Source organism: Crocuta crocuta, unplaced genomic scaffold (assembly GCF_008692635.1).
Source record: "Crocuta crocuta isolate KB4526 unplaced genomic scaffold, BGI_CrCroc_1.0 scaffold154, whole genome shotgun sequence".
Classification (NCBI taxonomy): Eukaryota; Metazoa; Chordata; class Mammalia; order Carnivora; family Hyaenidae; genus Crocuta; species Crocuta crocuta.
In genome coordinates, this window is record NW_027530545.1 from 10,343,934 (window position 1) to 10,360,395 (window position 16,462).

Here is a 16,462-nt window from a genome sequence, read left to right on the forward strand (position 1 = left end):
TCTCCCTGGCAATGTGTAAGGAGAATGAATTGAACATCCTAACCTGGGAACTGGGAGGCTGCCTTAAAGACATTGTACTTCGATCCAAGTAAGATACCTTAAGTATTCAAGGAATTAATTGTAGGGGTAAATATGCAAGGTGAAAGCCACCTGTTTTTAGTTTTTGTTGGAAATATGGAGTGAGAGAGAGGAGAGTGTCTAGCTTAGGATCTTACCGGAGTAGCCATAGCATTCATCCAGCGACAGAACCCAGCCATAGCAGACTACTAGGAGAGGGGTGGGGTGCATTTATTCTTTGCCATGTTGACACCGAAGACTTGGGGTACAATTCATAGGGAGAGATAGGTAGGTAGGTTTTCATTTCTTGATAGATATCCGGAGTGCAGACATAGGCATATGTTGAACTGGCTTATGTCAGACACTGTGATACATTCTTACAAATATGTGTTTTTTCACTTAAACTTCATAGCAGTCCTAAAATGTGAAGATTATTTTCATGAGTTCAAATTTGAGAAAACAGATTCAGAGAGATCACTTAATTTGTTTAGGATTACAAAACAGGTGAATAGTGGTGACAGAATTCAAACTTGGGCCCGATTACCTGCATACTGTTTTTATTTTAACCCCCCCCCCCCCGCGACATACACACATTGCCTGTACTATCATCTTCATCTCAAAATGTCTGTGTGTTATAGAGCTATAGTTTTCAAACATAGCAGATGATAAGGTAACTGGTCCCACAGGACTCACACCTGAACTATAATGGTTCACACCCTGCTGAACCATTGAGCTAATCTATTACCCTACCTGCACCCAACTCATGCTTTATATTGCTGTCATAGTGTTAGAAATTGTTTTAACTGATATGTTGGAAGTCCCAATGTGATATATTATTTTTGTGAGTTTACAAAGCATGTCACCAGTTATCATTTAAAAGCAAGGAAAGAACAAAAGTGCTCATTTTAAGTAATACACTCAAGATCAACAGGATGAAGGAAGGGAAAAGATAAGTGTATAACAGCACAGAGTGGTAGGTGGTTATTGTCATTGGAATGCTTCACAGAACAGATGGGCTCCTAAGAGTAAAAGGGTGAAGTATCCTGTGGCGTGTTCAAGAGAACGCAGTTCCGGGTATAGAGTAATGGTTTGGAAGAACACACATGCGGCTCTGAGTGGGCGAAGATTCAAGGCCGTGATTGTACAGAAAAGCTCAGAGATAAATGTACTAAGACTCAATGTTTAATAAGTAATAGAGAAATAGAGTAACATCAATTATACGTGTATACATATGGACATGCATATATATACATTTCTATACGAGGGACAAGGGAAGCTTGCAGTAATAAACACAGGCTGCCAAAGACATAGTAACAAAATACTCAGTTTGAAAGAGATCTGAGAGAGCATCCTACCTCACAATGCTGACTTCCACCCTTGTTTTGCAAAAGAAGAAATAAGTGGAAATGTTAAGTGATTCTTTTCAAGATTTAGATCCATGAATGGGCTGGACATTTATGGAACATATATCTGTCTAGCATTATAGTAGACCCTGTATTTTACTACATATACAATAGGAACACTTCCTTCAAGCATCTATCAATATACAATTCTATCTTAAAAGATAGTCTTTTAATATTCACGAGACAATAGGCTCATTAAAGAGATGTTGCAAGACCCATTGAATGTGTAAGATTTTCATTAAGGTCTTAAGTTTTTATTATGATTTTAATCACTCATGTGAAGTTAATCAATGGCCTATATGTCAAGGCCACACACCTGCAGGATTAATATTTGTAGAACCTTCATGTTCTACATAATTATAACTCTCTTTAATGGAAGTATCCTCCAGCTTCATAATCATTTGGATACAAAGCAAGATATTAATAGTTGGACAGTTCTTAATTTCCCCATACATCTGGTGGTTCTCAGATTCTAGGAAACACCAGAAACACCTGGAGGGCTTGTCAAAACACAGACCACCAGGCCTCACCCCAGAGTTTACAATTCAGTTGGTCTGGCAAAGGCCTAGAAAATCACCCTTTCTCGCAAGTTCCCAGTAATGCTGATGGTGTTCTTTTGGAGACCTTCCTTTGAGAACCACTGCATTCATTAGCCCATGAATACCTTGTGGACAGAAACTCTGTCTCACTCACTTCTGTCTGTCTCACTCACTTCTGTTTGCTCACTGTCTGTGCTATAGTAGAATCTCAACAAATGTTACTGGGAATGAGTGAATGAGAAAATGATTACATAAATGATGTAACTAAAAATTTTAACGAATTTGGGCTATTAACTGCCCACTTCAAGAGTCTTCTTGTTACTCCCACTTATAAGGAAATTAATAAATCAAGAAAATATTAAGTAATTGCTGCCCCATTTGCTGAAAATGGAAAAGCTGAACTCTGTGTTGTCATGGATACAGTATTCTATTTTCAGTACTAGTCGTGTCCTACTTGTTAATGACTGTTACAGTAACCAATGGGAAAATAACACTTCACTCACCACATTTCATTAAATTTAACACCTCATATTAAGCTTAATGGGACAATAAGAACAAAGTTCTGCTTGCCAATTGTTTACTGAATTCCACCATTTCCATGTAGTTAGTGACTTGCCCAGCATCAGTCTTTATGAACAGCTCCCCAAATCAAAAGAAGATAGGAAAATAAAAGCTTTCTATTTGCCTTAACAATAATGACCTCTGGGCCGGACATTTCCTGACATTTAACCAATTGCTGAATTAAAAGACTCTACTGTCTTTGATTCAGGGTCTCTGCTTCTACCATAGATTATTACCTCGCAGGAAATGCCCTTACTTTCCAACATTATAAATTTAACAGAAGAGAAAGCAAAATACTATGAAATCTGAGCCTAGACCTTCAAATCCTTGCATTATACAGTAGTAAATGCAAATATGGGAGGAGCAGAGACAAAATTGTTTAACTTGAATAAAATTCTTCACAGTTTGATCTTCATGCCAATCACAATGCAATAATCACCTCCATCCCTGAAATCTGAAGTCATGTTACTTTATTTTCAATGAAAATTGCTCTGTGAGAGTAAGAGCTCCATGATGCCTAGGGAGGGAACCGATTATAAACAAACAGTCCAGCCTCCACAAGAAAAAAAAAAAAAGATAATTAAATGCATTTAATGATGCACACATCTGAGCAAAAGATCAAGGAAATATTGGAAAATATAACATCATTTAGAAGTCAAGGGAAATAAATGGAGAAGGAGAAAAGGACAGATAACTCAGAGGGACTGAATAAATCTCAGATAGGATATAAAAGACTGGAAACAGATGTTTATATTAAACTGCCAATGGAGTGATGAAACCATACAGATTGTGGTACCAATTTAACTGGAAAAAGCTATGGCGAGCAGACAGAGATTTGAGTTGGAGCTCTATTTTCCACCAGTCAACTAAAAGACGTGGCTGCTGCCGCTACTGTTAATGATGAATACCATATGCGAGCAAGAGACACAGCCAGTGCGCTCTGCTGTGTGTGTTGGTTTGGGAAGATATGTGTCATTTTCTTTATCTGATACAAAATTAGTGCAATTTCAAATAACTGCATGCAGAATGCCTGAAGAAGAGCCCATATTGCTTCTCATTGAAAAGTCAAGAGTGAGTCACTTAAATTTTTTTTTCATTTCGATTCACTAACTCAGTTAAAGTAATTTTACCTGATTTAGCCAAGATACTGCCCTAATTGTCTATTTTATTTTTATAGTGGAGAGGAAGTCTACAACTGAAAAACCATGTAGTCAAGTAGTCAATAGGATATTGGACAAAATAATAACACAATTGCTGCTTACAGTCTTCTTTAACAGAGCAGGTGTCCATGTACGTACATTCCAACAGTTGACTTAGTGTATCAGCAAAGAATCCAAACTTTATCTTCTTGTCATAAATTGGGTTTCATATTTTAACATGTCAATTCCTCAGTTTAAAAAAACCTTCAGGTATGCCTGGGTGGCTCAGTCAGTTAAGCTTCTAACTTCAACTCAGCTCACAATCTCACAGTTCGTGGGTTCAGGCCCCGCATCGGGCTCTGTGCTGACAGCTCAGAGCCTGGAACCTGCTGCAGATTCTGTGTCTCCCTCTCTCTCTCCCTGCTTCTCTCCCACTTGTGCTCTCTCTCTCACTCTCAGAAATGAATAAACATTGAAAATTAAAAAAAAAAATCTTCAAAAAAATCCTAGAATTGGCAATTTAGGGTTTGTTTGTTATTTTCTTTAAGGGAACACTGGTCCAAACCCAAGGTTAAAACAAACAAATGGTCAAGATAGAAAAAAATAAAAGGACAACTAAGAGAAACCGTGTATAAGTGAAAACAGCTTTCACTGCTTTAATTCTGAGGCAAATACTTAATCTGATCAATTCAACAGGAAAAAGAAATGAAAACCCTGGTTATTTTTTTATATTTGACATGACTGTGATTTGAATTTTTTATGCCCACATCACTCTATTAATGTTATATAGACACACTCTAAATGTTCTCTTCTTTTTTCCTCCAAAACTTATTAAAATATGGAGAAGAGAAAGGGAGAGCCACAGAACAACTTTAAAAATATTTTGGTAGTCCTCATTAAAAAGAGTTTAAGTACCTTGGATTTTATTTTATTACATGGTCATAAAATTTAGCCAGAGGAGAGATGTTCTATCTGAAACTCAAAGGCCAAATATAAGTGCCACTAACTAATAACCAATGAGCCTTTGACCAAGCAGACTTGGAGCTGACAAAGCCTGCTGTTCCAGAAAACCATCTGCACTACTTAAGCTACTGCCTTTCTTTTGAAACAACCTCTGTGTTACCATCTGAAGTTCCTTTTGTACCCAATGTTATGGAAAAACAACAACAACAACAACAACAACAATACTGTGAGCCAAAGAGTAACAAATAGCATCAGATAAACATTGATATGCTATGCCTACTGACCTATTCTGAAAAACAAAATGACCAAAAAAAAAAAAAAAAAAAAAAAAGAGAAAGAAGGAAGGAAGGAAGAAAGAAAGAAGACAAACACAATATACACCAGAAAACCGAGGGAAAGAAGAGACAAACTATGCTGCCTTTCAAGCTACTGTGATTCCGTTCCCATCTATAGGCCTGGGATTCATTTTCAACACTGAAATACTCTTTTGGATCTCTAATATCAAGGGCAAATATGTATTACTTGACAGCATTCCAAACCTGTCTGTTGGGAAGATTTAAACCACCTGATTCTGTCTTCTGCTCCTGGTCTCATGTTCTTGTGCAGATGCATCAGAGGCCTGTGTGTGCAGCTCTTCCGGGAGACTGCATGATCCAGCCTAGCACCTCGATGAGGGTGAGCTCACCTTCAGCGTCTCCAGAGTCATGAATCGCAGTGAAACTCTTAGCAAAGCTTTGCGCTCCTCGTTAAGAAGAGCAGTGGCTCTCTGGAAAACTTGCTAATACTCCCTGAGCTAGCAAGGCGCCTGGGGCTTACTTGAGGAAGGCGGCTGAACACCGAGCTCTGTTCCATTCTCCGCCATCCTGCTTGGGTTCCAAGAATCAACAATGAAGTAGGCAAGCATGGGGAGAAATTAGAATTGTAGACATGCCAAAGATATCCCTTGGAGCAGTGTGAATATTGTGTTGTCATGTAAAAGAGCTCTTGAAAGATAAAGGAGCTAAGTTCAATTATATTACTGGTTCCATGTTCATCTGAATCACAGTCTAACATCAGACTTCCAATGATATCATAGTGCCTGCAATAATTAATTCACCTCTTGCTTCCAAAAACACATTGAAAAATTAATTCCCAATGCTAAAATGAACTTGGCAGCAGAACGCATTACAATTTTGCAGGTTACCTGGCAATCATTTTGAGATTTATCTTGGGTAAAATGTAGATCGGTATCTTCCCTATCGATGCAGACTGTCTGATTTGTGGGTTTCAATTTTTTCTCAAAACATTTAAGAAACCCTGTTTGATGTTTTCATAAAGGAATACACGTTACCTTTCATAAACATTTATACAGATGCAAAAATATATTTTAACTACAACAACAACAATACTATTTTTTAACTACAAATAAGCAAGGATAAGTATGATACTTATAAGAAACCAAATTAAAATTAAACCTCATAAATAAATAAGTTGGAGGTAAACTTTGTTGTTATTGCATGGTTGTTATTGTGGTTGATCATGGGAGGTGCCTACATAATAATTTAATCCCAGCTTAAGGGCAGCCCAGACTGCAGAAAGCTGTGCTTTCACCAGAACACAAACTCCATGGATTTGTGGATCAGAAGCTAGGAACGACCATTTAGATACCACTCAAATCATAATCTGTAATTTGTAATCTATCGACAACTAAGAAAACCAACTGAGTCAGAAAAAGTTACAAAGAATAAAATAGTAGGTATAATAAAATAGAGATGTTTTTCAGCATATTAAGGTTTTATTTTAAATGGGTTTTCATGTCTGCTTTTTTTTGTTTTCTTTTCTGAGTGAAGCTTCAGAATGTACAAATCCAGAGAGTCCAGATTCTCTTCAATGGGCTCTCACGTGGGCTACCACATTCACAAGAAGAGACTATTTATGTGAATACTGCAGGAGAGAGGGAGAGAGGGAGAGAAAGAGAGAGAGAGAGAGAGAGAGAAGAGAGAAGCTGGATACAGCTGGCCCCTCTTTCCTTTGGCAAAGAACAGCAATGGCCTTACCATCCTTCTGTTTATGGCAACACAGACTACTTTATTTGAAAAGTCACTCATTTCTAAAATTGCAGTGGACATGTTTTCATCAACAGAGCAGTTCAGGAGGAAAAAATTATTTTATTAGCTAATTTTCCTTTCATGAATTAGGGATTTTTCTCTGCACAGAGAGAAACTTCAAACCCCTCCAGAAATGGAAGCATGCCCACGGACCGACTGCCGCAGATCAAGTTTCCAGTGGGCTAATAACCTGCTCCAGTGAAAACATATTTTTAATTTGCTTTTAGGGTTATTTATTTTTTTATTATTATGCTAAGGGTTTATAATTTAATGTCAAACATAATTTTGCACGAATTATGTGACTGTACTATGATGCAGTAGATAAGCTCAGTGTGCCTGGCTGGCGTGGTCTCAAACGATGTTTTTGAGAAAATGGATCACCATTTGGCAGGATGCCATTCCATAAACTGCGTGGTAGAACTTTAAAAGGAAAAAGTTGCAGAGAATTTTCATGTTTTGCAAAAAATATTCCTAGTAATATTAGAAGCAGAAAAAAAATAATTACTCTCTTAATGCTTTCTATGAGGTGTAACATAAATTGTTTGAAGCTAATTAAGAAATTAAAAGGTTTCCAACTAGAAATTGCAACATCCTATTTATTATACATTGTCAACCAGGCAAGTAGAATAATATTTTTAAATAAGAATATTTGTTTAAAAATATAGTAGTCATCACAGTGTCTACAAGCTTTATGATCAGTTTGGTAAACATTTAGGAGCATGGACAACGTTGCCAAGCATTTTCCTGGGAATGAGAGGTACAAAAATAAAACCTCTACAGCAACAGCTCTCATGAACTTCACTGTCTAGAAGAAGAGACAAGCAGACACATATCCTGTCAATGTAATGCAGTAAGTGCAATAATGCAGTTATGCAAAGGGTTCTCTGGGGCATCTATTCTCCTAGATAAGGAGTACTTGGTCCAGATTTGGGGATGGGGTGAAAGGTCAGGAAATGTCTGCAGGAGGAGGCTGGGAAGAGATTTAGCGGAAGTTGGAAGATAAAGAACCAAGAGAATTGACTTGCCAAATAAATGATGACTTATTTATATATTTGTCTACAAGTTTAAATAAATGTAAATATAGCATTGTATATCATTAAGCCATTTTCACATGCTTTAGCTACTCTGTTACTTACACTGACCCTAGGAGCTTAACTATGGAGAGTTTTAGTATATTCACTCTACATATAAGGAAAATAAAGCCCAAAACAGGTAGGTGCCAGCCCAAGGTCACTCAGGCAACACATGTATTTGTAAGAAAGCCAGGAGCCTCTTTTTGGCCTTTCCAATTAAAACCAAAATGTCATCAAATTAATGAAATCAGTAAGAATCTCATCTTCATTTTAAATGTCATCCAGTCATCAACCACAAAGTCAAAATCGAATCATATAGCATAGGAAATCAACACTTACCTGTGTCTCTCCACTCTTAAATAACAAATATTTTGGCAGATAACTCAGGGGAGACTGAGAAGTTAAAGAATTCAAGTATACAACTCTCCTGCGGGGCACAGTAGCTATACAAGTTATCCAACTGGTCACAGGGAAGTTGCTACAAAGTTGGTTGGGTGACTAGGTTATTACTCCGATTTTGTCATTACAGTAAATGAAATAACTGAATTGCAAAACTTTCATAAATCATTTTTTTGTAAATTCATTGCTGTTACAGACAATGTACAATAGTGAACAGTTCTACACTTGAGTCCCCACTCTTCAAAATACTTATTTCTGACAACAGAAGAGATGTGGATCCTAGATTAGACAAAGCATTAACTTGACCTACTATGATGTAATTAGTTTTCTTTTTATTGAAGAGTTGTATACCAAGCATGGGCTACTCTGAATCAATCTTTAATCCTATAGGACAGGATGATAAAACATTTGTAAAGCAAATGTTAGGTAAAGGAGCACCTGGGTGGCTCAGTTGGTTAGGTGACCAACTTTGGCTCTGGTCATGATCCCATGGTTCGTGAGTTCGAGCCTGTCATCAACCTCTGTGATAACAGCTCAGAGCCTGAAGCCTGCTTCAGATTCTGTGTCTCCCTCTCCCTCTGCCCCTCCCCCACTCTCTCTCTCTCTCCCTCTCCCAAAATGGAATAAACATTAAAAAAACACTTTTTTAAATATTAGAAACCATTTCTTTCTCTCTATCTAGAACTACATTATTACTGGTAACAGTGACTTTTCCTATTAGTTGTCTACTTAGAGTACTTGGGTAATCTATTGCAACTCCTCTTAATATTTTCTAGCTACCTATATCCCTATCACATAAAAAAAAAAAAAACAGACTTCTCCAAAGGCTGTGTGAGTTAGTAATGTTAGCTTAGGCTGTGCAGCAATAACAAATACAGCACAGAATCTCAGAATCATTAAAAAGGTTTGGTGATTCCTCATACTAAGTCCTTTATGGGTGTGGTAACTTTTAACTGATGCCTCAGGGATTGGGCTACTTTTATCTTGCTACACATCAAAAGGAACAATCAACATCCAGGGAGGGAGCTGAGAGACCACACACCAGCTGATAAATTCATTTTACCTGGAAAAGATAACATTACTTCCCCTCATAGCCCATTGGCCAGAAGTAGTCAGATGGGCATGCTTGGATTATGGGGGTAGGTGAATGGAGGAGAAGGATTGAATTTTCTGGAGACACTAAATTTCTCCATCATCCTGGACATGGTCCTATTGGCACTTATATTACTAACAGCTACAGAAAGTCTGACACGGTCCCTGTTTCAAACACACCACGATGTAGATTATGTGTGTATGGGTAGAATAAGTATTCAGTGATAAATAATGACAGAGATAATATTTTTATGCAGTAATAATAACAAAATTACACCACTGCTTTGAACTAATTGGGTAGAATGGAAACAAATTTTCCCAATTATTTTGTTATATATTCCTTCACTGAATCTTTACCAAACTCATATCTTCTGGGAAAGGAAAGGTCACTAAAATGTATCTGAAGCAATGACGTCACAAGCACTGGGTCCAGGATTTGAATCTGCTTTGATGTTACTCTTTATTTTAGCTCTTGCTATTTTGTCATGCTAATTCCCCAGGTGTCAATTGATTAGGACAGTGATCAATATCCCTCACCAAATCAATTAAACAACAATAACAACCCCACAAGTAGAAAGTCCCTTTAACACAAGGTTTCAGAGTCTCTTAAGAGCAGGAAGGTCAGAGCAAGGCTCAAAGGTAAGAAATCAGTCTGTACCTTAAAGATAGTTGAATAAAGAATGGGCACTTACCTTAGTTCTAATTAGAAGTGAGAACTAAGGGAGCCAATGAGATAGGATTTTTAAATGCAGAAGGAATGAAGATTTGACATCTGTAACAGACAATATAGAGCATTGATTAAGAATAAACCTTGGCATCAGATTGGCCTAGGATAGTATCTGATTTGCAATTCAGCATCCATGCCTCAATTTCCTTTTTCTATAAAATGGGCATAAGGCCTACCTCACTAGATTATTATGAAGATTATAGTCAAGGAATTAGCATTTGAAGTGTTGATCAAAATGTATGAGAATGTATTTTCCTGGAAGAAAAAAGATCTTGCAGGTTCTCAAGTCATACTATGTAGTATTATGTATAAAACCCTCCCCTCTGTGAGACTGCCCAGATCAGTTTCGTATGTGATTTACGGGGCTTTTATGTGGATTTCTTGGTCATGAAATGAGAGACGCGTTATTATAGAATGCAGTGTGCCATATGAATCCTGCATAGCCCTGAAAACACGTTCTAAATAACACAACCAATATGAAACAATGCAAACCCACCAAACAGAATACACACTCAAAAATTTTTGACACAAATTCAACAGAACTAAAACCACTTATCTCATTTCCTACCACCTTCAGAAATTTTTCTATTGTATCCATAGTTGCTGATAACTTTGTCAGTCAATAAGATGCTCAAAAAAATTCATGCCCTAATAAGCCACTGAAAATCCAGCTTCAGGATATTAACCCAACTTAAATCATCTGTGTGATGTCAATAGTTTGGTTTTACGTAACACCATTTAGCATATTATTCCTGGTTCTATTCTCACAATGTAAATAGCCAGGTACATTGATTTATATTTCCCAGGTACTCAACCCTATCTTTTTTAGGTCATGTTAACATTAAAGTACATGATACAATGGAAGCCAAAGTTGGTTGCATAACCACTAATAAAATCCCTGAAATGTGTATCCACCCTAAGTATAAACCTTTTGTTTTCAGCAGTGGACTACTTAAGTATTTTTTCCATTGCTTTTCAACTCTCAGAATAAGAAATGTGTGTACATTTGTTTCAGGCAACAAACGGACAGCAATGGATACTGAAGTTCACAATTTATCCTAGGGAGGTAAAGCCTTGGTGGTGATGTCATGGCTATTTTCACAGTGAGCTGGGGTTTGGGGCCACCTCCAGATATGCTGAGGAACCATGCTGGATGGTACTTTGAAGATATTTAGCATTTCCTAAGTTCTGAGTAACCAAGAATGACTTAAAACGTAAGCTGCAATGAGAAAAATAAGTTAGCAGTAATGCAGATAGCCATCAAGGTTGTAAAGAAGACCCTCTCATCACTAAGCATTAGATTAGACCTTCCTTTTATAGGAATTTATAGAGTCAAACACTTGTTTCTAATAACCGAGTAGAATCTGAAATATTTCAAGTAAGACTAGTATACCTACCATTTCTCTTTTGGAAATGGCATTCAATATAAGAAATTTTTATATGGGCACATTTAAATGGATGTTTCATATAATATGCAAGGAAATAAGGATTGTAAAGAGGAGTCAGATACTACAGAACCAAAAGTCAAGAGTCCTGCATTCCAGTTACAGCTCTAGTCATTTTATCAAATCATTTTATTCCTCTGATTCCCAGTTATATCATCTACTAGATGAGATGTTTGTACAAGATGATCTTGTGGATCCTGAGTGAAAATATCAATCTCTACACTTACATTCAATGCTACTCTTAAACTAGTGTGTCTTTCTACCATGTACAAAATGCTTCCCAAAATACAGTAAACACTGGCCACTACAATATAGTGCACGGTGACCCCATAAAGTCTATTTAAAAAGCTAAAGCAAGGCTGTATCTTTGGAAAAACAGAATCGCACAATATAAATGAACATCTAACATTGTGCAATGGGAGCCATCTTAGTACTTGTCATTCATGGCAAGTTCAATCAACCATTTCAAATAGAGGTAAACCAGTTTGCCTTGACTCTACTAAATAGTAAGCCTGTGTTTAAAAAAGGGGGGGGGGGCGCCTGGGTGGCTTAGTCGGTTGAGCGTCCGACTTTCGCTTAGGTCATGATCTCGCGGTTGGTGGGTTCGAGCCCCGCGTCGGGCTCTGTGCTGACTGCCAGTTCAAAGCCTGGAGCCTGTTTCAGAGTCTGTATCTCCCTCTCTCTCTGAACCTCCCCTGCTCACGCTGTCTCTCTCTCTCTCTCCTAGAAATAAATAAAACATTAAAAATTTTTTAAAAAATTATAAAAAAGAAGGAGGGGTACCTTTGTATGAGTCATAGGGAACCAGAATAACTAGAGACTAACAATTCTAATTGTAATAGTTATTATTCTTGAATCCTTATTAAATGTCATGTAGTGTGTTGAGAAATTTGTAGGTGTTATCACATGTAATCCTCTCAACAACCCAAGGTATTAGATAATGTTATTCATATTTTACAGGGAAAAACCGACTCTAGACTTTTTATCTAAGGTTGTATTATTAGCATATGTAAAAGCTAGTTTTTGAACCCATTTCTTTCCAACTTCGAAGCCTATACTCCTAACTACTGCCTTATTTATATATAACTTCCCTGTTGGAACCATACACTGAATCTTCTAGTAGAGTCTAGAAAGACTATTTTAGGAGAAAAAATATTATATAAGGTAGGGTGGAATATACATAATCTTGTTGCTTAGGGAAGGGTTATTTTAATAGCCCACCTTAAGCCAGGATTCTCTTTGTCATTTTGAAAGTAAGAGCTTTGTTATTTAATAAAAAGGGTCTAATTTGACTAAAAGATGCTAAAAGTAAGATGAATAAAAGTGATAATATGTTTCTTCCAGAATTAGCATAACTATTCCAAGCTTAGACAGATTTGCATAAAATTCAAGTTTCAGATTACTGTCATAATCTTGAAAACTGCCTTGAATGGAGGTAGATTTAAAAATAAGAATTCTGATAAATGTTCCTGCGTTGTTAAATTTTGCCAGTAGAGAAACACGTATCTACATTCAGCTCTAAAATAAAACATTTTAGAGCAAAAGTTTCTGTCTCCTGCACTTCTTTTTTCACAGTATGCCCTTTTACCAATTCCACTATATAACCCACAAGTCTAATTAAGAATATTTGAGCCAGGAAGAGAACTGTGCAAATGATTTTCTATCCCGGTTTTTGCTTACAAATACAGACACTCTTTCATTTGCTATATATTCAAATAATTCTTTTCCTTAAAAAAGTTTTAGATTCTAGAAATGTTCACAAACTAATTATGCCAAAGCTTTCAATAAGCTCAACTAGGATTTCATCATCGCAGGAAACACAATTGTACCTCTTGTGGCTCATAATGGTAATGGTAGACTTCTGCATCACTGCTTTGACAATCTGCCACTGAATCTTGTGGTCTTCATCTTGGTCTCCAAACACTTAACAACAGCTGGCAATCTTGATGGAGAATTACATTCTCACTTGTTGGTCCTTGAGCTTCTTAACAACTTAAACTATTGTCATAATGATGTAGCTACGCCCTGGGCTTTGATCTGACTATTCACCACAATCCATGGTTAGAGTCTCTCTCTCTCTCTTTTTTTTAATGTTTTATTTATTTCTGAGAGAGAGAGACAGCGTGAGCAGGGGAGGGTCAGAGATAGAGGGAGTCACAGACTGAAACGGATCCCAGGCTCTGAGTTGGCAATCAGCACAGAGCCCGACGCAGGGCTCGAACCCATGAACCATGAGATCACGACCTGAGCCGAAGTCGGACGCTTAGCCGACTGAGCCACCCAGGCACCCCGGTGAGAGCCTCTTAGTAGTGTCCTGAAATATTTCTTTCTTAGAGTTCCAACCTAAAATCCTCTGGAAAGAAATACAGTACTCAAAGGTACTTGCCTTCATTTTGCAGCACATACTTGTGAACAACGGAAGTAAGAAACATTAGTACCAGCAACCTACACAATAGTAGGATGTGTTTTTTTGTAATGAGTATTCTCTTGAATCCATACCTTGAGAATTGCCATACTTAGTGAGACTACATAGCATTATTACAGCTAGTGTTATAAAATACAATTGTGTTAAAGAACATGATATGAGTAAGCAAGGGTGAGGGAAATAGTAAAAAAGTAAAAAGGAGGTAATTTGAGAAGACTGTGGAGAAATGAGGAGAAAATAATCCCCAATTTAGATAAATGGCACTGAAACCAAGAAGAAAGAGATGAAGAAAGCTATCATATATGGTAAAAGATTGTAGATTATTATAGTACTCTGTTGAATTGAATTACAGTATTATAATACTAGGATGAAATGTGAATGGACTGCAGTTGTGTGATTCAGTAAAAAAGGCCAAAATCATTATGTGAGTTTTGAAACATAGGATATAACATGTGGGTTATGGGTCATGGGTCATTTTTGGGTGGGTGAGAGGGTCTAACCCTATCAGAGATTGAAATAGCAGAGGTTATAAAGCTTACATTTTCAAAAATAAAATCAAATGTCATTGCTATTTTTGGAATTCACCATTAGATTATTATTGCTTTTAAAAATCAGTGTTGGCCTCTTACTCTCTTTTTCCATATGTCCAGAGGCAAATCCTTGTAGCATCAGGTGATTTTTCTAAAATGCTATGGGTGGCAAAGAGAGATGATGGTATTAATGACCAAACATTACACTCATCAAATATTGGGTTAACAAAGAAACGGTTATGTTTCCTACAAAATAGCAGATGCTTGTCTTGAAACCTGATTTGTGGCTGCTTTTAATCTCAATTCCATGCACGAATCTTTAGTCGCAGAGTCTCAGCAAGAGTTGAAGAACTAAACTAGGCCCATCAAGAACTTAATCCCTTTAATACAGCTCTAAATAAAGTCAAGTCATTGTTTTTTCCAGTAAGTTGACAAACCTGTGTTACTGGTATTGAAGACCATGACTATTATGGTACAGTTAAAAAATAAACTGTTCACATATTTTACATTGTTATTAGAATTGAACTAATAAAAATCTACACCAATGAGATGCAGAAATTATTTAATATTTGATATGTCAAAAATTAGCAAACACAAATCATTCTTTTTAGGTGTCTTTTTAGTAATAGTGGGGTACCCTGAGTTTCACACCTATCTTTCCACTTTAAGCATCTAATAGCATTTACTACTCTAGCACAACACAGTATTGGGGCACCTGGGTAGCTCAGTCAGTTAAGCATTCAACTCTTGGTTTTGGTTCAGGTCATGATATCACAGTTTGTGAGTCTGAGTCCCACATCAGGCCCCGCACTAGCAGTGTGGAGCCCGCTTGGGATTCTCTCTCTCTTCCTCCCTTTCTGCCTCTCCCCTGCTCGTTCTCTTCTCTCTATCTCAAAATAAATAAGTAAAACTTAAAAATTATCATTAAAACTCTTTTTTCAGAAGTGGAGATTCTAGGGGTTCCTGGGTGATCTAGTCGGTTAAACATCCAACTTCAGCTCAAGTCATGATCTCACAGTTCCTGAGTTTGAGCTCCACATCAGGCTCTGTGCTGACAGCTCAGAGCCTGAAGCCTGCTTCAGATCGTGTGTGTCTCTCTCTGCCCCTCCCCTGCTCATGCTCTCTCTCTCTCAAAAATAAATAAACATTTTTAAAAATTTTTAATAAAAATGTAGAGATACTAATAATAAATGGTAATGTATCAAAAATAATAAAAACAAGAGAGAGAAAAAAGCCTGCATCATTATCATCATTGCCTCAGTCACAACACTGTAAATACACAGGTGAATGTGGAGAGTACAATACAGTTTAGGAAGGAGAGGAGCCCATAGAGAACACGCAAGGGCAAGCTTTCTGATTATTGCCTACAGCCCTTAAACAATGAGATGACATATCAGTCTACCAAAGTTGTTCTAGCCCAAGATCACAAAATTTGTTTTTCCTCTTAGAAGTCTCTGAAGAGGAAGACAAGTACACTCTCTGGACACAACTTTCATAGCCTCTAATCACAGCAGTGAAAATATTTACCCCTTAAAATTAAAAGTGATGACCGTACAAAATGGATTTTTTTTCTATACAATTTACGGATCTGTTCATTTGCCTTTTGTTTGAAAGTAAGCCATAATTTGCAACTTACATAATTATTTTCAGACTCTTCTCTACCCGGGATGCAGTTTTCGACTTCCACTTTCTGGGTGCAAATATATGAAAAAGGCTTTCTCTACCTTAGTCTTAACTGCTCATAGTTGATGCCCTCTGCACATGAGAGCCAAGGGAGAGTCACGGGCGGTCCAAAGTGGCAGGGTAGGGGCGCCTGGGTGGCTCAGTCGGTTAAGTGTCCGACTTCGGCTCAGGTCATGATCTCACAGTTTGTGGGTTCGAGCCCCGTGTCAGGCTCTGTGCTGACAGCTAGCTCAGAGCCTGGAGCCTGTTTCAGATTCTGTGTCTCCCTCTCTCTCTGACCCTCCCCTGCTCATGCTATCTCTCTCTCAAAAATAAATACAACATAAAAAAAAAAAAAAA

General features: G+C 37.4%; 1 long non-coding RNA gene across 1 annotated transcript in view; it reads left to right on the top strand.

Annotated features, from left to right (window-relative positions):
• The first annotated feature begins 3 nt into the window (after positions 1-3).
• The window catches only part of LOC144234501 (uncharacterized), a 27,959-nt gene continuing 11,500 nt past the window's right edge, over positions 4-16,462 (top strand). Inside the window, exons 1-2 of the long non-coding RNA XR_013335984.1 lie at positions 4-88; positions 7,465-7,599. This is a non-coding gene — a long non-coding RNA (uncharacterized LOC144234501). The remainder of the gene's footprint in view (positions 89-7,464; positions 7,600-16,462) is intronic.